This window comes from Callorhinus ursinus, unplaced genomic scaffold, assembly GCF_003265705.2.
Source record: "Callorhinus ursinus isolate GAN/ISIS: 27379988/994484 unplaced genomic scaffold, GSC_fseal_2.0 scaffold3, whole genome shotgun sequence".
NCBI classification, from domain to species: Eukaryota; Metazoa; Chordata; class Mammalia; order Carnivora; family Otariidae; genus Callorhinus; species Callorhinus ursinus.
Window position 1 is genome coordinate 45894122 of NW_027397065.1, and position 24002 is coordinate 45918123.

At 40.5% G+C, this 24002-nt stretch overlaps 1 protein-coding gene across 2 annotated transcripts in view; it reads right to left on the reverse strand.

Annotated features, from left to right (window-relative positions):
- Positions 1-24002, reverse strand: part of SGCD (sarcoglycan delta) — a 965947-nt gene that overhangs the window by 378894 nt on the left and 563051 nt on the right. The window contains exon 1 of one of the 2 annotated variants that reach the window (XM_073890571.1): positions 14745-15106. The exons of the other annotated variant lie outside the window; for it this stretch is intronic. The gene's annotated coding sequence lies outside the window, so the exon portion shown is untranslated. Of the gene's footprint in view, positions 1-14744; positions 15107-24002 lie in introns of those variants that run through there. 2 annotated transcript variants of the gene reach the window in all.

Consider the following 24002-nt stretch of genomic DNA (forward strand, 5'->3'; position numbering starts at 1 on the left):
TGGTGTCTTGGTTTTTAAACGTACAGAGATCTCCTCTGCCATGAAAAAGAAATCTCAGCTTACCTGCATATGTTGGGGTGCACTAGGCATGTGAATTTTACAAAGGAGTCCCTCTATATCCAAATACACCCTCTTCTTGGGAATCCTAAGACTAGTACCTTTCATCAGTATTCAGGAACTTCTTTACGTTGTTATACAACATATTTTACAGTGATATAGCTCAGCCCTCTGAATATATCCTAAACGCTTTTAAGTATTTCAAAGTTCTTTGAACCAGGACGCCTGGGTGGCTCAGTTGGTTAAACATCTGCCTTCTGCTCAGGTCATGATCCCAGGGTCCTGGGATTGAGTCCAGCATCGGGCTCCTTGTTCAGTGGGGAGCCTGCTTCTCCCTTTGCTACTGCTTCCCCTACTTGTACTGGCTTGCTGTCTCTCTCTCTCTTTCTCTCACACATGCAAATAAATAAAATCTTAAATGAATGAATTAATGAATAAAAGTTCTTTGAACTACAAGAGCACCTAAACAATGGTGTGTTTATGTGTGTAATTACATGAAATTTTATGTGTGTGTGTATATACATGCATAGTTATTTGATGAATGAGTAAAAATCAAGCCAAAACCAAGTAAAAAACATCCTCCAATAACAAAAAGCTGTAAGGTCACAAGTAAAAGAATAAAAATTTACACAAGTTGACTCCCTTTCCAAATGTACATGAGATTATACCGATGTAAAGTAGGCTTAAATCCAAAGCATTAATCTATTCCTTTATGGGGCTATTTTCAGTGTTCACCTGTTTATAAACATATCCAGTTGAAGATAATCTATTTTTTGCACACAAAATGCAATAGGATTATATTTTCCAGAGAACGAATACAGAACTTTCTGTTGTTCTGCCATTAGATAGGGAGGAACTACAGACAGTTGAGGCAATGCCATAATATAATAACCAAATATAGTCATGGCTTAATTAAGCAGCTGCTAAATATAATAGATGTTGAGTTTCCAAAGAAGGACATTTTGGATGGACATATTCTAAAGCATGGTTTTGAGAGCTGTAACCTCATGGTCCCACACATTCAAATGTTCTTACCTGGGATCAGGTAACATTACAGAATCAAGGCCTGATACTAATTTAATGTGTCAATCTCAAGAACACTATCTGTCTTAATGACCTGGACTTGTGAACAACCTTTTATTGGGCTGTGTGGCTCTGTTTCACTTCGGCCATTGCAGCCACCACCAATACTTTAGTGACTTTCTGGTGCCCTTGAAGCTTTTCTGAATGGCCTCACAAATGCCCAACATCAGTCAAAGGCACCATTGGAGGATTTGTACAAATCCCACGTTCATGGTGAAGTCCTCACAAAGATCCTCAAGCCAGGCCCAGCCTAACTGGTCCCTGAACCCAGTGGCTACTACTCTTCTAATTAAGGACACTGCATTTTATGTTTAGCCTAAGCTCACCAACACTAAGCTTCAGAGCGATAAGTCCCACTTCTTTGACAAACTTTGATGTCTTAACACAGAAACTTGCCTGATTGTACTCAAGCGCTCATACGTTTTATACCCTGTTGACTTTCCTTCCTAAATCTAATTGGTACCAAATAGCTACTAGACAATCCTATATTGCCCCAGCGCTTATAATTCATCAGTTGATATAAGAAAGATGGGAGGTACTGGGGCAGAAACTCAGAGCTGGCAAACTGTGTGAAGCTGAGTGCATATTCCAGGCTAATACTGATGCAAGCCCTCGCTTTGTCTGTATTCAGTGTTTTCACTTCAACAGGTTTCTTCCCCAGGAGAAGAACACATGTTTTCCTCTTCTCGCCCCCACCCCCCCAATAAAAGAGATACCTAGAGAATAGTTACAAAATCTGCATTATCCATTTACTATGGAAGAACACTCTGTTTTGAGAGATGATTAAAAAATAATCCACAAACTTTCTAAAGACACATATAATGCCCCCAAGTTTCCTGATGATTTTTCTCATGGACCTATAAAATTTTATGTGCCATGATCTGCTCTACTAATAAGGTAGAGTTGAGAACAAAGAGGCATTGACACACATTTTACTAAAGCTTGCTAGGCTCTTCTGCCCACTAGGCTTTACAAATATCTTGTTCCATAAGGGAATTTATGGGAAGGTCAACAAGTGCACCTCTTTGTAAAGTTACACACGAGAGAGAAGAAACAAGGCAGAAGACAGACCTGGCCTTCGAGGAAATCCCCAATAGTAATCTATTTTTTCAACAAGGAGAAGAATGTTTTTGATCACCTATTATGTGCCAAGTACCACAGCAGATCCTAGGGATACATCAGTCTTCAAAAGAATGAGTAGAATCACGTTTCTGCTTTAAGCTCGTACTCTCATGGGAGAGATGGACCATACTCAAGCAAACAGGTTAAGCCATTATATCGAAGTAATGTGTTAAGAAGCAAACTGAAGAGGGTTCCATGGTAAAGAATGGAGTGCACCTGACCATGGGAGACTATTCCGACAAAGTGAGGATGAAGGGGAGAGCCAGAGGTAGAACATGTTTTTCAGCAGAGGACACAGCAAGCATTCTGGTCTTAAGGGCCTGCTTAAATTAAGCAGGGTGGCCGGCAAGATGGGCACTGAGTGAGCTCAGAGGACAGAGTAGAGACCAGTTTGCAGAGAGGCTGTGCTCCCACTACACCTTACCTTATAGGTTATGATAGGGTAATGAATTGAAATGGCCTGACTAATAACTCTATCACATCTTCAGAACTAAAACAAATAACATAAATCAAGTGAGCTAGGGTTTGTGGATAATGATGCTGCCTGTTCATATTTGCAGCACATTTACAAGTAAACATGAATCACATCACTATAGACGATTATAACCAGTTTATGGAAATAGCAGGCACACATTCCCCTACAGCTGCGTCACATATCTGGAGTCTGAGTGGAATCACAGTCATTTTGGATTATCTTGGCACATAAATAGTTTTCCATTAGCCATGTTAATTTTGAGGTCTATGATTTAAAACTATCTGCTTTCCAGGGTTGTTTTCATTCAGCGATCCATACAACACATTTGTCATGGTTTGTTAATATTTGGCACAATTTAGACAACTGTAACAAACTCCTCTCTTTTAGTTGTGATGTAACAATCAACACTTTTTTGTTGTGAAATTCATCCATGTGTGCAAATGCTTGTTTATGTGACATGGTCTAAGAACTAAGAATGGCCTCTTCTTTTTAAGCACATATGTGAATTAATTTAAAAGTTAGGTATTCCATATTTCAGTTTTTTAAGAATTGGAGTAAGTTGAACAATTTTCTCTGAAAAAAAGTTAGACAAGTGCATATATTTAAAAAGTCTTAAAAGTATACAGTCAAGAAAAAAAAATTTTTTTTTTAAAGATTTTATTTATTTTTCAACAGAGAGAGACAGTAAGAGAGGGAACACAAGCAGGGGGCGTGGGAGAGGGAGAAGCAGGCTTCCTGCGGAGCAGGGAGCCCGATGCAGGGCTTGACTGGGATCATGACCCGAGCCGAAGGCAGATGCTTAACAACTGAGCCACCCAGGCGCCCCAAGAAAAAATGTTTTTAAAGACTTGAGAGAAAGAGACTGAGAGTGCGTGCATGAGGCGGGTGCTGAAGGAGAGGGAGAGAGAGAATCTCAAGCAGACTCCCCGCTGAGTGTGGAACCCAATGTGGGGCTCGATTTCATGACCCTGACATCATGACCTGAGCTGAAACCAAGAACCAGATTTTTAACCAACTGAACTACCCAGGCACCCCTCAAGAAAGTTTTTTCATTCACACTTTCAGATTCCCTCCACAGAATCAACTATTACCAGCCTTTTTAATCTTTATGGCTATGTTCAAAACATATACAGGCTTAATTCAGTATGTTCATTCAATATATACATACACGTTTAAATTTTTCCTTTTTATACAAAAAAGGGCATATTTAATGCTCTTTATTATTCTGAATCATCTTGGTCCACTTAATACAGCTAAGTGATAGTCCCATGAAAACATACAGAAATTTGTATTTTTTTTAAGTTAAACAGTTTTAAATTATATGGATGCATGATATTTAACTTAGCCAACTCCTTAGTGATGAGCATTGAGGTTGTTTCCAATAATTTTTTGTTACCCATGCTTATTTTAACAAATAAATACTTATCAGGTATTATCATGTATGGCACTAGACATTAGCAGTAAAAAAGATGTCCCGCTTCTTGGACCTTCCAGTCTAGTGGAGGCAACAGTAAAAAGATAAATGACCAAGTATGTAATTTTAAAGTTAGCCTTGGGAAGAAGTCTTTGGAAGGAAAAAAGAAAAGCAGAGAGGGACAAACAATGAGTGGGAGGCTCCTGTTTCTAGGATGGTCAGGGAAAACCTCTGTAGTGGAGAGATTTGTGGAAAAAAAAAAAAGCATCAACAAGTAAGAAAGTAATTCATAAGGACATCTGGGTGAAGCACTCTTGTCAGAGGAAACAACAGAAGCAAGTGCAAAGGCCCTGAGGTGGGATTTTACTGGGCAAGTGTGAAGGACAACGTGGCTAGACCAGAGCAAAGAAGGAGTAAAGTGTTTGACAGTCAGCTTGGGAGTGCAGGCAGAAGGGGTGCACACTGGGTCTTATAAGCCACAGTGAAAACCTGAACTAGGATACAGATTGTGATGGTAACTATCAGAAAACTGAGGCATCGGAGTACGAGGATCTGATCTTCACTTCGCGATCACTCCAGCTGGTCTGTAAGGAACAGACTGCTGGGATGAGAATGCCCGTGGAGAAACCAGGCGCCTGTGACTACTGCTATCGCCTCGGGTGGGGGGACAGGAGCCCAGACCAGCGCAGAGGTAAAAGAGAAATTGGCAAGTTAGTACTGTATTTTGAGTCTATTGGGAAAGTAGAGCTAACAGGATTCACTGCTGCCGGAGACAAAGACTGAGGGCAGGAAAAGAACAGGAGTTGGGGAATGTTAAGGGTCTGGCGTGAGCAGTTGGGTGAAGGATGGTACCATTCATCATGATGGGGAACACTGGGGCACAGTAGGCTCATGGGCAGGAGGCAAATGGAGTGTGTGGAGGGGAGAGAGAGAGAAAATGCTGTTGAGTCAAGTTGATTCTGAAATGCACAGAAAAATCTAGGGGGGTGGTGTCCCAAAGGCACTTTGAAAGGAGTCTGGAATTCAGTGGGAAGACAGGGCTTAGAGTTTTAAGTGTTTAAGTCTCCTGTAAATGAATGTTATTTAAAGCCCCAGGAATGGAGCATACACGTTTCGTGTACGTCCAAATATGCTTCTCAGAGAAGTCTTAAGAAATCGAATTGCTTGGTCAAGCTATGTGTGTGGGAGGAGGGGTAATGTTTCTTATAGATATTAACAAAGTTCTCCTCCAAAGTATGATATGCCTTATATTTAAAATCAAAATATTTATTTCTGGTGAACTGGAAGATATTTCAATATAATTATGACCATTAATTCTCACTGTCCCTGAAATTTAGAAGGATAAAGTGCCAGCTGAAGTAGTTTGAGATGGAAATATATTTTTGAAACACACATACATATTTGTACCAGGCAGCATTAGATATATGAGCTCATACATTTCTGATAACACTCTGGGAGATGGATATTATTAAAACTATTTCATAAATTAAGATCCTGAGGTATTGAAGAATGAAGGAAAGTCCTCAAGGACAGCTCTAATTAGTACATTGGGTTAGGGTCTTGACTCAGACTGAGGTCCGGTTTTCTTTCCATTGCCCATGGAATGTGGCAAAGACCTGCCTTTCCCTGAATGTAACACAAGGTGTTTAGAATTACCATCTATGTGTATTTAGCGTGGAGTGCACTTAAAACGGCGTAAGCACTGCCACCACTGGACAAATCTGTGTTTTTCTTCAGAACCTCCCATGGGACTGTTCTGGGCATTTGGAGCTGAAACATAGATGCCTAATCTCATGGCAGTGGTGGGAGAGACAGATAAACATGAAAACCAAAGTATATTATACTTAGATTACAGGGGATGAGTACTATGGACAAAGGACTCCCCCCGCCAACAAAAGAAAAGACAGGGAAAGCGGGATCAGCCATCCAGGGATGGAGCGGGGAGAAGAGCAAGTTCAATTTTTAAAAGCCTGAGAAAGGTTAGCCTCATGGAGAAGGTAGTATTGGAGCAGACTTGAAGGAATCTTGAGAGTCCCTGAAGCTTTGGCTGCACGTAAAACTCAACACAGTTCTTCATGTTGCAAGTTGAGGACTAAAAGAGAATGTGTACACTGAACACCCTTAGAGAGGACAACTCATTTCAAACACCTGACTGCAATTTTAATAGTATCATTTTCACATGCAAACGAAGCTGCATCCACCCACTATGGCCTCAATGATGGCCAGCTTTCTTTCTTTTTTTTTTTTTTTTAAGATTTTATTTCTTTATTTGACAGAGAGAGAGACAGCGAGAGCAGAAACACAAGCAGGGGGAGTGGGAGAGGGAGAAGCAGGCTTCCCGCGGAGCAGGGAGCCCGATGTGGGGCTCGATCCCAGGACCCTGGGATCATGACCTGAGCCGAAGGCAGACGCTTAACTACTGAGCCACCCAGGCACCCCAATGGTCAGCTTTCTTAACAGGAGTGATGGTCCTTTTCAGCAAAGCAGCTGTGTTGTACAAGGCCAATGCCTCTTAAATCCCCAAGATGACTGTGACCAGAACCAGATAATGACAATCCCAGTCAAGCTACTATAGTTCTTCTGTGATTTGGGGACCAAGCTATATAATAAAATGATAATGACCAAGCTCAAACACTTAAGACCAGACAACGAGACGCAAGCTTGAAGGCAACACAGACAATAAGAAACCCAAATCATTATTTAACAGATGAGAAAACCAGATTCAGGAAAATCAGAGTAAGTCAGGAACAAAGCCAAGGTTGGCCCAAGAGATAACCACAAGTTCCCCACAAATTCCAGGCTTCAGGCTTTTCAACTCTTTGACATCACTTTCATCAACCATCAGGCATGCATCTTTTGAACAACACCCAAAGGCAGATCACAACAAAGCTGTCAGGTTGCTAGCACAAAGAGAGCATGCAAAACTGATGACCAACCCTTGTGTGAAGGCTACCATGTGCCAGAGACTGTTCAAAATACTTTAGTGAACTTCCTCAGTCCTCAGAGTCCTATCATTCTGAGGCAGGTACTATTATTATCCCCGTTTGAGGCAACTGAGAAACAGAGAGGTTAAATCACTGACCCAAACTCACGCAGCGTGTTAAAGACATCAAGACTTTGAACTCAGAGTGTCTGGCTGAAAGACCAATTCTCTTAACTCTTGGGTTAAAGGCTTCCACATCCATGTTTATACTTGGTCAGAAGAGCATGAGGACTCATTCAAAACATGTCTTTGTAACAGTATGAGCTCAAATTTCTCAACATGGATATTAATTTTAACACAATTCATCAAAAAAAAGAAAAAGACAATCCATCAGTTCTACAAATACTACAGCAACTACTGTATTTCAGGCAGGGTACATGTTTCCTAAGTACAGGCAGTATTCCCAGGTAATAAGCCATCTCTCACAGGTCTCTGAAACCCACAAACTTTTAGAGCATCATGAAAAACAGCTACAACAAATTAGGCACAACCCTTTATAGTGATTCAATAGTTGCATAAAATTAGCATTGATCCAGTAGATTCTTCCTTGACAACTGTGTTTGGTAAGGATCTTTAGCTGTGCTCTCAAATATCTGCAATGAAATCTGTGGTCTGAAAGGAAATGCTGTTCCATCTCATTTTTAGTCATGTTATTTTTTGTTTAAATCAAGGCGTCCAGAAACAAACACACTAACAATAATAGTGGAGTTATTATGTACTTGGCTAAGCGCCTTGCATGCCTCCATGTATGTATGTATATAGGTCTACTGAGCTATATCTTAGTTCCAGTGAAATGCACAGATATTAACTATTCAGATCAAGTTTTACAAATCTGTACATCTGTGTAAACAATATTTGATCAAGGTAAGGACTGTTTCCATAACCCTAGAAAGTTCCCTCATGCCCCTTCCCAATTAATCCCCAACCCCAGAAGAAGAGACTGATCTGATTTCTATCATATTTGAAATCTCATATAAAATCCTATGATGTGATTACTCCGGGGAATATCTGACTTTGAAACCTGTGCTCTAGGTTTGCTGTCCTACTGCTTTTTTGCTGAGCAGACACCTACTCATCTCAACAGTGCCCTCTAAGAGAATCAAGTCATAATGCCTTACTTTCTTTCCTATGCATCTAGAGTGGTACTTTATGCACCACCCTCAAAATATTTGAAAAAAAAAAAAAAAGGTCGTCCAAATCATTTTCTATTTTCTGTGGTTCAGACATGAAATCCTACTGAGAGACTATTTAATTATAAACACCTACAGATCAGAAGGTGGGGTTAGTGAATAAAGTGGACACATACCCTCTCAAAGGAACAACAACTGCTCAGATTGTACTAACTGCCAAGCCGTGGGAAACCAGACAGGGGATGCCCTCCTTCAGCTCTTCCTAGATTATCTAGATTTGTGCATAATATCTCAGAATGTCCAAATGCTTTGTACTTAATTAAAAAAAAGAAAAAGAAAACTTTGTGACCCCAAATAGTGCCTATAGGTCAGCCCTCAGACTTCCAGTTTGTGACCTGCTATGTGCATCCTCAGCCTGGGAAACACCAGGTGTAGCTTTGTCCACAACAGAAGTGATGCCACAAATCTCTGAAGGTCACATCCAACTTTCGGAATTAATGTTTGTTATTACAGGGTCCAAGTTATGAGCAGACCCTGTTCCTGGCATTCCTGACCACTGAGAGAAGCAGATGACTTGGGTCTGAACCGAACAAAGAACAGAGAAGAAACATTCTCAAAAGAGAGAAAAACTGGCAACAGGAAGATAGAATGAAATTTTTAAAAAGAGAGAAAGAGCTAGAAAGAGTCCAGGACAAGAGAGATGATGGCCCATGACCCCAGGTAAGAACAGGAAGGAAGGGAACATAGTGTGGCGTGGCTCCTCAGCTATGCCTCAGTTTTAGGCGATCTTCTCTCACTGAACACACCATGCCCAATAACGCAACCCTAACTGGAATTAGGACAACAGGGTGGTGTCCAATGTTTGCTTGGGCAAATGAGCTACTGACTGATATTTGTTCACCCTGAGCTCAAGAAGAACAGTTTCAGTGGCTCAATACTTCCAGCCCAGCCAGTAACTAACTACAGGTTTTCCGGGAGTTCAGAAATAGGTTATTTGGAAGTCAGGGTGCTCACGAGAGAGTCTAAGTCTATCACCCGGCAACGGAAAGTGGTCTGAACAAAGAGGGAGTTTCTAATCCCCGGCAATATAGTTTTTTTTTTTTTTTTTTTTTTTTATCAGGAAGCTGTGCTTGTGTTAATAGGTGCCACTGCATTATCCGTTAAGAAGAAGAAAACCAAAGCTTCCGCATCCACCCACACACCCGGAGCTACCACCGGCAAAGATTTCCGAGATTTAGACACTGGATTTAGCCACTTCATGAACCATGGTGACACGTTCCTCCGGGAATCCTGCAAACCTCTCTGACAGCAGGTCAGGGGCCACAGATGACATGGCTTCCTTTATATAAGGGGCTCACACTTGGCAACGGGAATTTGAAACAATAATGAAGACGATCACCTTTCTGTGTGGCAGCAGAGGTGAGAGAAAGAGGAGAGCGGAATCTGTCGAGAAATTTGGGCAACACAGAAAAAGTACCTTGGATAAATCAGTATAAAACGTTCTCTCCTCTGCTTATTGTGCCCATACTTCTTTTGATCTTGATTTGCCTATTTCATTCTTTGCTGGTTTCTCTCCTGCTCTCTCAGTTAATATTAAGTGTGTGTGTGTGTGTGTGTGTGTTTATCTCCTTCTGCTGTAAGATCAGCCTACCTTCCATTCTTCTTTCTTACTGCACTGCTTCTCCGATAAAATCACTCTCTTCCCCCTTGGTTAAAAGATGCTTGGTGTTCTCTGTTCATGGAATACGCACTTGGCGGACGACTGGAACAGAGTCCAGGGAGCCATATTTTTGTCTGGAGGAAGTTAGCTGGCATGCGTTCAAGAAGGATAAAGAGAATAGCAGAAGAAAAGATGAGGGAGAGATGAAATAATTCAAGATGCTCAGCCTTAGGAAAGGAAGACGAAGATATTCATAAGGAAATGGGAAGGCTTTAGAATTACAAAAATCATAGATTATGAGAAACAGAGAATACTCTAGAGACATCTGATCCCATTTTACAGGTGGGAACACTGCAATCCAGTGATCAGTGAAGTCAGGACCTATCCCAAGACTTCTGACTACCTCTACCTTTACTCCCTTTCTTCACCTCACTTCTGCACAAAGTACCACCACCAATCTCAAATGTGGCTCCAGAGCCCATGACAATGGCCACAGGTTACAAAGGATAGACATGCAATTTGGCTCAGTTTGAGGAGACTTGAGGTGAGAAACAAGACCCCTGCTGCTTCACAGTGTAGTGAGGTTCTCTGTCATTGGAGGCACCACCATCACCTCTGGCTGGTACCCGTCTGCTATGCCATAAATGGCATCCCCGCACTGGATACTGAGTTAGCCATGGCAGTGGTCAACAAACTCGGTTCTGTGCACCAGTGTCTGGCTGGCCTCAAAAGAATCACTTGGAGAGCTTTTAAAAATATAGAGACTCCCAAACGCTAATTTCTGAAATTCTGATTCAAGAGGTTTTGAGAAACGATGGAAGCTGGTGATTTCTGAGGAATCTTCTAATACTAAGATCCCATTACAACATTACTTTCCCTTTTATTGGGAGCAGGCTTCTGAAGTATCACTAAGCCCTGACTACTGAGCCAATGCACGTAACATACAGTCCACACCAGACCTACGGTCAAGGAGCAAGCATTGCCATGGTCTCAGACTGCCTGTGTCCCTTACGCCTTCTCTTCATCTCAGTGTCCACTTTTCTGATCTCAGTGTTCACATCTCTGAAGTGGAAGAAATGGATTATGAGAACAGTGTTTTTCAAAAGTAGTTGTTTATTCATTTTTTTAAGCATGGGTACATGATCCAGTTCTGGGTGTGTATTCTGAGATGCGAAGAGCAGTCTACATGGGAGAAGAACCCTTCGTGATTAAAGGGGCCAGGTCTCATGAGGGGAGGTGTTATTCCCCTTTATGCCCTGCCACCTCTGCCCTGACTTGAACATGATACACAGACATGAGCATGGGAAGTTCGAAGAGCTGAGGATGGTAAAGCAGAAAGGCAGCTCTGGTCCCTGGGGACATTGCTCAGCAGACCCAGCAGCTCTGACTGTCTAGGCATGCCTACACCTCTACATGCCTAAAGTAAGGCCTTATACATTCAGACTTCTGTGAGCAGAGTTTCTATTACTTGCAACCAAACTCAAGTTTCACCTATACTGCATTAAAACTCTCTTTCAGATGAAATCTCTTACAAACCTCCAATATATGAAACAAGTAGAAGTGGCTATATTAGAAAGGCTAGAAATGCAGACAGGGTATTTCCAGAGCCATTCTTCCCCAGATTCCTGCAGAGGTTCTTCCACGGAACCAGAACCAATCAGGATCAGCATCTCCTTCTGTGGAATCCCCCTGAGGGATCCTCAGATCTTCCCCGAGATTGGAGAGTTCTGCATCAAATTTGTTCTTGGGTTTTTCTTTTGATGTGCTTATTTGTGTGAATTTTGTCCTAGAAAATACAGATCCCATTCCCAACCAATGGCTACTCCCCTACAATCTGGTGTCTGTGTTTGTATTAACTGTATGATCACGTGGGCAACAAGTGATTCCATTCTCGTTGTCATGAAGAGAGAAAGGAACAGAGTGTGATATATTACAAAACAGCACATTCCTTCAAGGTGCAAATAAAAGGACATCGTGAAGGTAGATGTGAAAAGAAAAAGGCCAAGGAGGAATCAAGTGTCTGACAAGGATGCAAGAGTATAAGAGGGCTGAAATCAAACTAATCTCCAAAGTCACTGTTAATCCCATGTTCATGGTATAATCCTTACTAGGGGTAACGCATCTTCTGCATAAAAAATGATTGCTGATAATCTGAGTATTATTAGATGAGTTTCTCTGTATCTAATTCAAAAATCTGTTTTAGTGCTGTATCTGTTCAAGAATGATTAAGTTAGACAGGTAATATCTAGGTAGGTATTTCTGGTTCATACATATTTAAATGACAGTATGGTGAAATAATTAAATCAAAAATGTGGGCATCAATCCCCCGCATTATAAAATGGGTCTCCATATTACTCATACTCAAGAAATTCTGAACTACAGGATGGCCCAAATCCCTTCCAAATGGTCAAATCCATGATTCTATGAACCTCCTAATCTTATGAAACTAGTAGGAAACACTTACACCAATAATGTGGTATGTGACCTTGGAGAGGTTTTTTTTAAATTAAAAAAAATAATTTAAGTAAATTCATTCATTAAAATAAAGCAGATGTATCACTTTATATTGAGAAAGTTTGTCTTTCTGCTAAAGTATCCACAGGCAGGGCCTAGAACAAACTGCTCACTGCAATCACTCACCCATCTCCACCTGGTCCGTTCACTCAACACCCCCAGTGGAAATATCTCTGGATGGAAGAAATATGGGTTAAAAATAAAGCCCAAAGAGCCTGCTCCGTCCATGCTTAGGAAATCTGAACCCTCGGGCGTTGCTGTTCTTACAAAATGTGCTCTCTGATTGCTTCCAGAAGGCACAGCGGGGCAGACTGACCATGGGGTCTCCCACTGTGTAAAGGGTAAAACAATTCTCTTCAGTGAAGCCACAGTTTATCCACACACTTCAAGCTGAACGTATCCGTGCCTGCTGGTGTGCACTGTTTCTAGTATGTGTGCTTCATTCCTGTGCACCATCTCCTCCCTCTGCCCTGGCTGCCCCGCGCGTGGTGTGGCCACTCCTCTCCCCTGTTGCCCACACCCCTGCCCTGGATTTATTCTCCTCTACCCTCCCACCCCCTTCTTTCTCCTTTCAATTGTCAAGGGAGCTTGATTTGCCCCTCCTCTACTTCTAAAAAAGGGAAACTATAAAGTTGCTTCCAAGTTTTAGGCACTGCTGTTCATAATCCTGCAACCCGGAGCTGCCATTTCACGCCTGCTCTGCTCAGGGCTTGACGCACCACTAAATTTAGACGGGTATGACATTAGAGCTCACCGGCAGTGGGCTCGGCTCTGTTTCATGTCGGTTCCTAATCTGTCTTGGCATTTTGCTCACCCAGTAGGCACTTAAGAAAAACACAAATGTAGTCACTGTCTATGCTAGCATCCCACCACACTCCCACAAGTGCCAAACCCGCTCCACCCAACCCCACCCAAAGATGAGGATGAAGAAGAAAATATTTGTGTGCCATGTCTTGGAGCAAGAAGCCCGGCTACCAGTCATTTCCCAGTTCCCTCCTCCGAGTGCAAAACTGTGGCAAGAAAGAAATGGCTGGCTCTGAGTGCTGACTTTCCACCAAAGGGACACAAGGTTTGGCGGCTCATGCGTTTTCTACAGAAAAGGATCTGGAGAACTCCAGCCCTTTATTCTTCATTCATCCATTAATCTTTACTATTAGCTACACGCCAAGAGATTTTAGAACTGAAGTAAACACACACCTGAATCCATTCATTCATCTACTTCCCCAAACAGACTCTCAGCCAAGCCCCCTTTGAAGAGTACCAGAGCAGTCACTGATGCTTCAGCCAGTAATCACAGAGCTATAGTGAGATTCAGTCTAGCCCTTTCTGAGCTGAACCAGTTTCTTAAATGCAGTTATATTGTGTATTTGCTAGATGCTAAGCATAGAATAAGGCAGCGCTTTCAGAGGGGGGAGAGGTAAAAATCCATATTGCATAATAGCTGATATGCATGAGAAAGGATTATTTAAAATTTGGGTTTTTTTTAAGCACTCTTTCCAGTAACGTGTAAAATAAAATCAAGCGATTAATGAACTAAAATTCACACCATTATATCTCTATCTTTTAACAATGATTTTGAATAACCTACTCGTTTCTGTTACTGTTAGTTGTATTTCCAAAATACAAAAGTATTTCCTTGAAGTAAAACTGCCAGTTACTTTTCAACTCAGAACTAAGTTGGAAATTATTATAGAAACAGAATTAGAAATGTTGATCCAGCATATTTCTAGGCAAACATATCACTGGGCTCCTTAATGACAGCCAAAATCCCATATAATAATAAAAGATGCCAAGAATTCATACACACATATCTGCTCCCACACTCTGAAAGTGTAATCCAAAATAGAAACTTCAAACTTTGATTCCTTCCTAAAATGAAGGCTATTTTCTGCTTAAAAAAAAAAAAAAGTCCCTCTCAAAAACTCTCACGAAGCAAAGAACACATACAGTTTCATCTAAAATTATCTGTCCTGCCAATGAAGTGTCCTTCCATGCAGAAAAGTTACAGAAGGTTGGAGCGGGGTGACCATACAAGAATTCACATACTTTTCCCTCTCACATTTGTGTTGCTAGCTACATCCTAACTTTCAAAAGTGTCTCTGCCCTGCTGAAAATCGGATCTTGAAGAGGGCTGGGGGAGAAAAATGATTCTAACTCCACAGCAAATGTTTAAGTGATGCAAGTTCTAACTTGTACACGTATACATACACACACACACACACACACGAAAACTCAGCGTGCCTGCAAACCAAGAGCAGGCTGAGAAAGAGAAGGGTGGAAATGCAAGAACTTAAACAGTGCCCTACCTCCCTCGTGTGCTTCCCAAAGCGGCTGATGAAAATCGCCCAGCGTCCCCGAGCGCGCAGAGGCTCTGAAGGAGGCGGCCGCTCAGCCTGCCGAGTGTGAGCAGGCCCAGCCTGTGTTCAGAAGCTGCCCCAGTCAGATTTTCCAACTGTAGAACTGCAGCCAAGTCCCTGCCCATGCCTGAAGAATTTCCTGAACAGCATTCCCGTTCTTTTTCTGACTGCTTTGAAACCGTACTCTGTCTGTACTTCAATACAGCTTTGTCAGGCGAACTCCAAGCCACTGGGCTGTCTCCAGCTATCAATGGGAAACACATGTGTCAAGCACAGACTTGCTCCCAGCAGCAGCGCCCATGGTGGCTGCCGGGCTCATAGTCACAACCACAAAGGAGAGTGCTTCTAGAACCAATGCTGAGCGTTCGGCCATTCTCCAGGTTCTGCTCTGTGGCGCTAGATGCTGGAGACAAGTCTTCTCCCTCTGCTCAACACTGCTCCTTTTTACCTTCTCCCCCTGGCAGTCCCAGGTTCACCCCAGTGAGCCCACTGAGTTCTTGCCAGCCCTGATAACGAGCCCTATTACAGCTGAGAGAGGTGAATTCTAATTTAATCTCCCTACCTGCCATTGCTTCAGTCATTGCTCACAATTTCAACTGCTGGAGGGGGAACCATATTTTTAGCATTTCTACATCGGTTCAGTCCTTCAGAGTTGTCCCCTCATCCACATAGGTGCATCTATTGTTGCTGCAACTAAAAACAATGCAATTATTTTTGGGCACTTTCGTTGCTTTCCACTCTGTAACTGTGCTGGTCCAGAAATGTAACATTTTACATGCTCTTGAGATGTGTGATGGTTAAATAGAAAGAAAACAATGTACCTATAATCAGAGTATGTCCTAATTCTGTGCACCTGTGATTGTTTCTGGATGACACTCCATCAAGATGTCTTGTGTACATTCTGTGGGATTTTGTGGTCTACCTTTGACATTTCATCTTACCATGAAACAAGAGGAAGTCTTTAAAGATACAAAGAGGGCACCCCACTTCTCCCACACGGAAAATCCCTCATATTAAGAGTCAAAGCTAAATCGTCAAGGTAACATTGTAGAAAAGAGATGATTTATAGAAAGCCTCATTTGTTTTAAAGTGAGGGTTTTTTTGTATTAATATTTTACCTCCTAAAAACACACGCCATTAGCCACTTATTTTAAAGAACTGGCTTGCCAGATTTTAAAAAAGTGTCATGTGTTCCCGAGGGGCTGTCATAAATGACAGGATTTGGTGGAGTCTTGAGTTTCGCATCAAATTGCAATGGGCACTTATAGCAGGATTAGATTTTCGCCTTGGGAAGCAGTGTGTATGTGTGGTATGGGGGAGGGGAGCATGTGCACCTCTAAGGTCAGGATGCAATTATAGAATCAGAGAACTTTAGAGTTGGAGGGAACCCCAGAGACCATCCAACCCAAACTGTTTCTACCTTTCATTTTACAGAGGGAAATGGAGGCCCAGACAGATGAGATGACTCATCCAGAGTTGCAAAGACAGTTAATGCGGGAGCTGAGGTTAGAAAATGGGATTGTGGCTAATTTTCCATGTGCGTTCTCTCTCCCGGCATCATGTGGAAAAGGCGATGCCATGTGACCTTCACAGCAGTCGGCTTGTCATCAGTTGGCCTGGGTCTAATCTTAACTCTGCCTCTCCGACTGGCTGTGAATTTTGGCCAGCTTGCTCAACCCCTGTGGACCTCAGTTTTCTCATCTGTAAAATGGAGACAATGATATACTCCACCTTATGGAATTGTTGAGGATTTGGTGAGATAACCCACCTAAAGTGGCCTATAAATTACATAAAATATTAGACATTATATTTATTAAACGATACATTATTACATATATTATTACGTTTAGTTTTCTCTCAATGGAACAAAAATCAGACCCTTTCTCTTATAAAGCAAGAACTGTACTTTCACATCTAGTTTGAGTTCCTAAAATAAACCATTTGATTGACTAGTTTTCTGCCACTTTACCGTCATCTAATAGGGGTCTATCACCTTAAACACAGGCAAGTGTCCTAATGCCTGTGGGGACATTAAGTCAACAATACAGCTACTTTTCACTTATCCTGGAAACCTAACACTGAAGTCTTTCCTTAAGATTAACTCACAGGAAAGGAAAACAGTGAGACCAAATCTGCAGTTACAGGAGGCTGAACAAAGTGCCATTTGCAGAGAACTGGACTTTCTTTTCAAACCTTAAGAGCTCAAGATTAACACTCTAAAGATAGGAGACCATCAGCAATTACAATCCCCTCTTTAGTAACTGCAACATCCTAAGTTAACAACAACAACAACAACAACAACAACAACAACAACACACACACACACACACCATAAACGAAGAAATCTTATTGAGGAAAACAGCTGCAGTAAATTCTAAAGAATGAGGTTTCTACCTGGGGTTCCAGAGCCTTTGTCTTAAAGCCAACAGTAGCAAGTGGTTAATGAACCACTAGCTACTTATTAATCATGTTTGGTGTGCCAAACTACTTTTGCAGGAACAAAATAGGAGGAGAGGTTAATTTGGAGTGGTTTACAACTGTTTTAGGAATCAATTAAACAAACAAACATAAAGCAACTGGAAAAAACAAGGTCAGACTTAACACAAAGGCATAACAATGGTGATGTGATTCGAAAGATGCTTCCCGAATAATTCCCCCAAATATTTGCTACATGGCTTATTTCAGTATGGGTATTTGGAGAAAGATCAATTGTGACCCAGCCTCATTACTACAGCTCAAAAATCCTGAAAAGTTACTTAACTCTTCCAATTTTAAGAAACATCATCCAAAACTTGAAAATAAGGCCAAAAGATAATCATGTTCTTTCAAAGTTTTATGTGGCAATTGTGTAACATGTACTCTCAAGAATTACCTAAGGGACACAGGAAACAACAGATGTTGGTGAGGATGCCGAGAAAGGGGATCCCTCTTACACTGCTGGTGGGAAGGCAAGCTGGACAACCACTAGGGAAAACAGTATGGAGGTCACTCAAAAAACTAAAAATAGAGCTACCCTATGACCCAGCAATTGCACCACTAGGCACATACCCAAAGGATATAAAAATACAGATTTGAAGGGGCACATGCACCCTGATATTTATAGCAGCATTATCAATAATAGCCAAACTATGGAAAGAGTCCAAGTGTCCATCAACTGATGAATGGATAGGGAAGATGTGCTGTGTGTGTATACACACATACACACACACACACACACATACACACACACACACACACACAATGGAATATTATTCAGCCATCAAAAAAATGAAATCTTTCCATTTGCAGTGATGTGGATGGAGCTAGAGTATATTGTGCTAAGAGGAATTGGAGAAAGACAAATACCATATGATTTCACTCATATATGGAATTTAGGAAACAAAACAGATGAATGTGTGGGAAGGGAAAAGAAAAGAGAAGGAAAGAGTGGAAGGCAAACAATAAGAGGTTGTTAACAACAGAGAAAAAACAGAGTTGATGGAGGGAGGTGGATGGGGGATGGGATAAATGGGTGACTGGTTTTAAGAAGGGCACTTGTTATGATGAACACTAGGTGTTATTATGCAAGTGATGAATCACTAAATTCTACTCCCGAAACCAAAAAAAAAAAGAAAAAAGAAAAGGAAAAAAATTACCTAATGAACTGTGCTTTGTTCACCTCATTATTCACTACTAAATAAAGGTCCCAAATTTAGTAAAGCTGCATTACCTTGAAGCCTTCTGTCTATTAAAGATACAAATTTCTTCTTTCCAGTAGAAAAAATAATCCCAAGTGTGATGGTTTATTGCCCTATAAAACATTAATCAGTTTTTTATCCAATCTAGTAATCTTGTACTAGCATTTTTTTTTAATGCACTGCTGAACAAAGAGCTCCTCAACTGTTCTTGGAACCAATCTTACCATCATACTGACACCTCATTAATTAATAAGTCACATTAAATTTTTTTTACATCTTTTCACTTTATATTTGTAGAAGTCATGTTTTTAACTTCTAAAAATTATAGTTTGATACGACTTCACTTTCATCTGCATGATGCATGTCACAAATCTCACGTAAGATAATGCATAATAAAGCACCTAAGGTGGATGGCACATGGTAAATGCTCAAACTATGTAAGCGTCAGTATTAATACTATAATATTTGGTTTTCCGTTTTGTCAGAGACTCTAGAGATCAGTAGGCCAGATCACTCGACAGCCTTCTTCCTATTACATCTTTCAATTCTTGCCCTGAGATTCTACAGCCATTTCTGCTGGAATCCTTCCACAGATGTTGACCTCCTTGCTTTCCAGAGATTTCTACTTTTAATGTTCTAAAATTAATAGCTGAAATGTATCTCCCTGTAACACATACAGATTCTAAAGCCGCTAACCAAAAAGGTCAGTTTAAAATTCTGATCTTAAGGATCCTTTGAGCAAGAAAACTCCATTCTCATCTGGAACAAAGCCTCCATGAGGACAAGGATTCTTGTCTGCACCATCTCCTGCCAACGTTTCCACTGTCTAAGACTGGGAAGTAGTTGGGCCCCACATCTACCCTATGAATAAATAATAGCCTTTGACTTATTTGAAAACAGAGGTCCTAAATCATCCTCCGTAATGTACAATTTCAACATAACCGGTGCCAGCGGATCATTTCTGCTCATTACGGTTCAGGTTCCTTTTATCATCTTCTAGGAATGTTTCAGTTTGGCTAATTTCCTCTTAAAATTTGCTTCTGAGAGGTGAACAAACTTTTCAGGTGTGCTGGGTCTAATTTGGGAGCAGAGATACAACTCTCTCTTTCAGGAAGTATGTTTCCATTAACGCAATTCACAATTAGGTTTGGCGGCAGGGCGGCAATAACCTTGAGTCATACTGAGAAGCCAGCTCGCAGAGCCTCTTTATCACAGATGCTCTTACGTCTCCTACCTGGTTTACATCTGTGATTCTCAAGCTCAGCTTTATGTTAGAATCATCTGGAAGGAGCTTTTAAAATGACCAGAGCCAGGGGCCCACACCAGAGACTTTGGTTCTTCTGGAATGGGACAGGAAGCTGGCAATCCAGGTGATTCTAATACCAGCCAGATGTAACGTCATGAAGTTGCAGTGATAACTTTTAAAACATAAACCTAATTGTGTCACTCTGTGAACTGAACTCCTTAAATGTCTTTCTTACCATTGCCTGAAAGGTAAAGATATCAACTGTCACCATGACTTGAAAGTCCTGGCTTCCTCTGCTCCCTTGTCTATGTCCTCTGTCTCATCTGCTGCTATTCTCTCTTCTTCAAAGAGATCATGTATCTTTCCACCTGAGAATCTTTTACAAAGCTGTTTTCTCCTTCTGGAAAGATTTTTCCTGGAAGTTACTCTCACTCATGTTTTCAGCTCTTTAACTCCTATTCAACCTTTAAATTTATACTCCATTATCATTTGCTCTGGGATTCAGTTATCCCTGAACACCCAGAACCAACAGCCCCCCCTTACACAAGCCCAAAGACCAGTACTTATCATAGATGTGATTACCCATTTATTTGTATTTTTATTTGATTCATGTCAAAATGTCCTGATAGAAAATGATTATTTTCCATGAGGGCAGAAACTGCTTACTCTCTATTGTGTCCGAGTTCCTTCCACTGTGCCTAGCTCATAGGAAGTGCACAATAGATATTTTTAAGTAGGTGAATGCAGGATTGTTTGTTTGTTTGTTTGGTTGGTTTAACCCAAGTGCAAGAACATGCATATAACTCCATTTTCTTTGCCTTGAGTTTTCAGACTTCATTTAATCTTTCTGACATGTTAAGATATTGTATTGTACTCAGGATAGTGACTTCTCTTATACAATGTAAATAACTCCCCAAAACTAACAAACCCTTTACATGTTTATCTACAAGACTTTGTGAGAAATTATCAAGATAGGCTCCTAGCGAAGACCTTTAGGTCTGAGGTACAATGTAGGATGGCTATGATTATAGGGGAGAGTGTGTGTTGTGTCACTTACTTGGGAGGGCAGGCTAACCTGAGATGCTACTGTGGGGTCAGTAAGAGGCATAAAGTAGTTATGGCACAAATCTGAAAAGAGGCATTCACCAGGAAACTTCTGGTTACAGCAGTCAGAACTTATTCAAATTGGCTTAAGGAAAAAAGTGTGTTTCGGGGGGGGGCGTCCTAAATCATGTAACTATAACCCCAAGTGATGGATCTTAAGGTGGGATGGAGTACAGCCGTTAAAATATAATCAAGGCTCTATCTCCCTCTCCTTCTCTAGGCTTCTCTCCGTTTCATTCTCAGTTTTGCTCTCTCTATTGGGTAGTAAGATGTTCACAGGGGGTCCCAAGCTCACTTCCACAGGAAAAATAAAAGATCTTTTCCAGAAAAGGATTCTAAGCTTAAGCCGTATGCTTATCCCTGAACAGATCTCTATGACCGGGGGATGAGGTTCTCAAGTTGGCCAAATTTGGCCCCTATGACAGTTCTGGAGACTAAAAGGAAGGAATCAGCCCCATCTGTACCACATGAACTGAGTAGACTAACAAGGGAGTTGAGAAAAAGTGAAGGCAAACAAAAGTCCCGTGTGTACTATGGATGATAGGGCACCAAGACATTCATAATCTTGCCCAGGGAAAGTTCTTTAAAAAGTGTTATGGGGCATTATTTAACTAAAGGAATAGAAAAGTATGTACTATATACAAGCCAAAAACAGCTGAATTTGAGTTAAACTAATAGCAGGTAATTACGACAGTATATAATGCCAGCCGCTCATTTCACACATCAGACCTGATGCAAAATGACACTCACCCAGCTCTGGCTCTTCAGAACAGAACAAATCCAACCATGCTTTTCACTGGACAAAGGCAAAATTATCTGATTGATTTTGAAGAGATTTTTTTCTGTGGAGGAAGTCTGGCTCAGTGACAAATTGGTGACCCACAGTTTTGGAAATATCTCCACTGGCCAGACAGTGTCTAAGCTGAAGTCATTTTCTGCTTTGGAAATTCAAATACATGCATGGTACAAAATGCAGGATTCTCAAGCTACGTCAGTACTTTGAGAAGGAATTGACATACTTGATAATTAATGTCTAGTAATAAAACACACTGTAAATATATCTTTTTAAGAGAAATTAATTAAATATGGTAAAGCAAATACTGGTATAATACACAAGATGGTTCCATGCATTCTTTTCTTTTCAACACAAAGCACTGATCAGTTCTTCCCAAATTTTTTCTGGTCCATAATATCTCATTGTATTACAGGCTTGCTGAAAGTAAAAGTCTGGAAATATCCCATTTTTATTTGGAAATAAAATTTATTGATCAATAAAAATGGGCCAGACTTCATGATAGGCACCCCATGCTAGGCAGAAATAAATAAGGCCTGTACTTGAAAAATGTTAGCACTGCTCATCTTTATTTTTATAGTCCCATCAGTGCTCAGTGGTACAAAATACAACTGTTGGATGCAGGCATTCCAAGCTAATTATAAGCTCCCTGAATGAGGAGTACTGCTTGAAATCAAGGGCCAAGCCTTAAAATTCAACACGAAATTCCAGCAATTGTACACCAGAAAAATTAAAAGTTGCCAACAAGAGAAAATGCAATGTTATACATTTCAAATTATTTGATCTTTAGAAGGAATTCATTTACATATGTGAAAGATAGTTGGGCAAACCCACAGCTAGCATAGTGTCTGGCATATAACAGTTGCTTAATAAATGTTTATTATTTTACTAATAATGAACATTGCTGGTTATAAATAAGATTCTGAAACTGCCAAGAGAAAGTTGAGGGAGTTTATCACCACTAAACCTGCCTTACAAGAAATGATAATCAGAGTTGAGGTAGAAACAAAAGGATTCTAATTAACAACATGACAAATGAAAGTACAAAAATCACTGATAAAGGTATATATATAGTCAAAGTCAGAATACTCTAATACTATAATGGTGGCACATAAATTCCTCCTAATGCTAGTTTCAAAGTTAAAAGACAAAAGCACTGAAATTAGCTACAGCTAAATAATTTGTTAATGGATGAATATAAAAATGTCAAGTATGACATCAAAAGCCTAAAATGGAGGGAGAAGGAAAAGCACAGAGTGATTTTGTACGCAATGAAAGTTAAGGAGTTATCAGCTTAAAACAGACGGTTATAACTATAAGATGTTTTATATAAGCTTTGTGGTAAAGAGAAAAAACTTCTACTAGATACACAAAAGATAAAAAGGAATCAAAGCACACTAACACACACACACACACAAATCACAAAAGGAGATGGTAAGAACAAAGGAACTACAAAAGTGTCAGAAAACAAACAACATGGCAATAGTAAGTCCTTATCTATCAATAATCACTTTAAATGTACATGAATTAAAATTCTCTAACAAGGATTCACAGAGTGACTGAATAGACAGAAAAGACAAGATGCAGCAAAGTGCTGCCTCCAAGACACTCAGTTTAGGTTTAAGGATACACTTACATGGACAGTGAAGGGATTAAAAAAAGATATTCCATGTAAATGGCAACCAAAAGACATCAGGAGTGGTTATAGTCTTATGAGACAAAATCGATTTTTAGTCAAAATCTGTTACAGGAGACAAAGTCACTATATAATAAAAAGAGGTCTATTAATTATCAGGATATAACAACTGTAAACATATATGCACCCAACACTGGAACATCTAAATATAAAAAGCTAGTATTAACAGAACTGATGAGAGAAATAGACAGCAATACAATAATGGTAGGAGACCTTCAATACACACTTACAAAATGGATAAATTATCCAGATGGAAAATCAATAAGGAAACAGTAGTTTTGAATACGTTATAAGCCAAATGGACCCAGCAAACATATACAGAACATTTCAGCCAGCAGCAAAATACATGTTCTTTTCATTTGTACATGAAACATTTTCCAGAATATATCATACATTGGGCCATAAAACTACAAATTTAAGAAGACTAAACTCATATCAAGTGTCTCTTCTGACCACAATGGTATCAAATTTGAAATCAATAACAGAGGGGTGCCTGGGTGGCTCAGTCAGTTAAGCATCCAACTCTTGATTTGGGCTAAGGTCATGATCTCAGAGTTGTGAGATCAAGCCCTGGACCAGGGTCAGTGCTCAGTGTGGAGCCTACTTAAAGATTCTCTCCCCCTCTATCTCTGCCCCTCCCCCCACTCAGATGCTATCTTAAAAAAAAATCAGTAACAGAACAAAAGCTGAA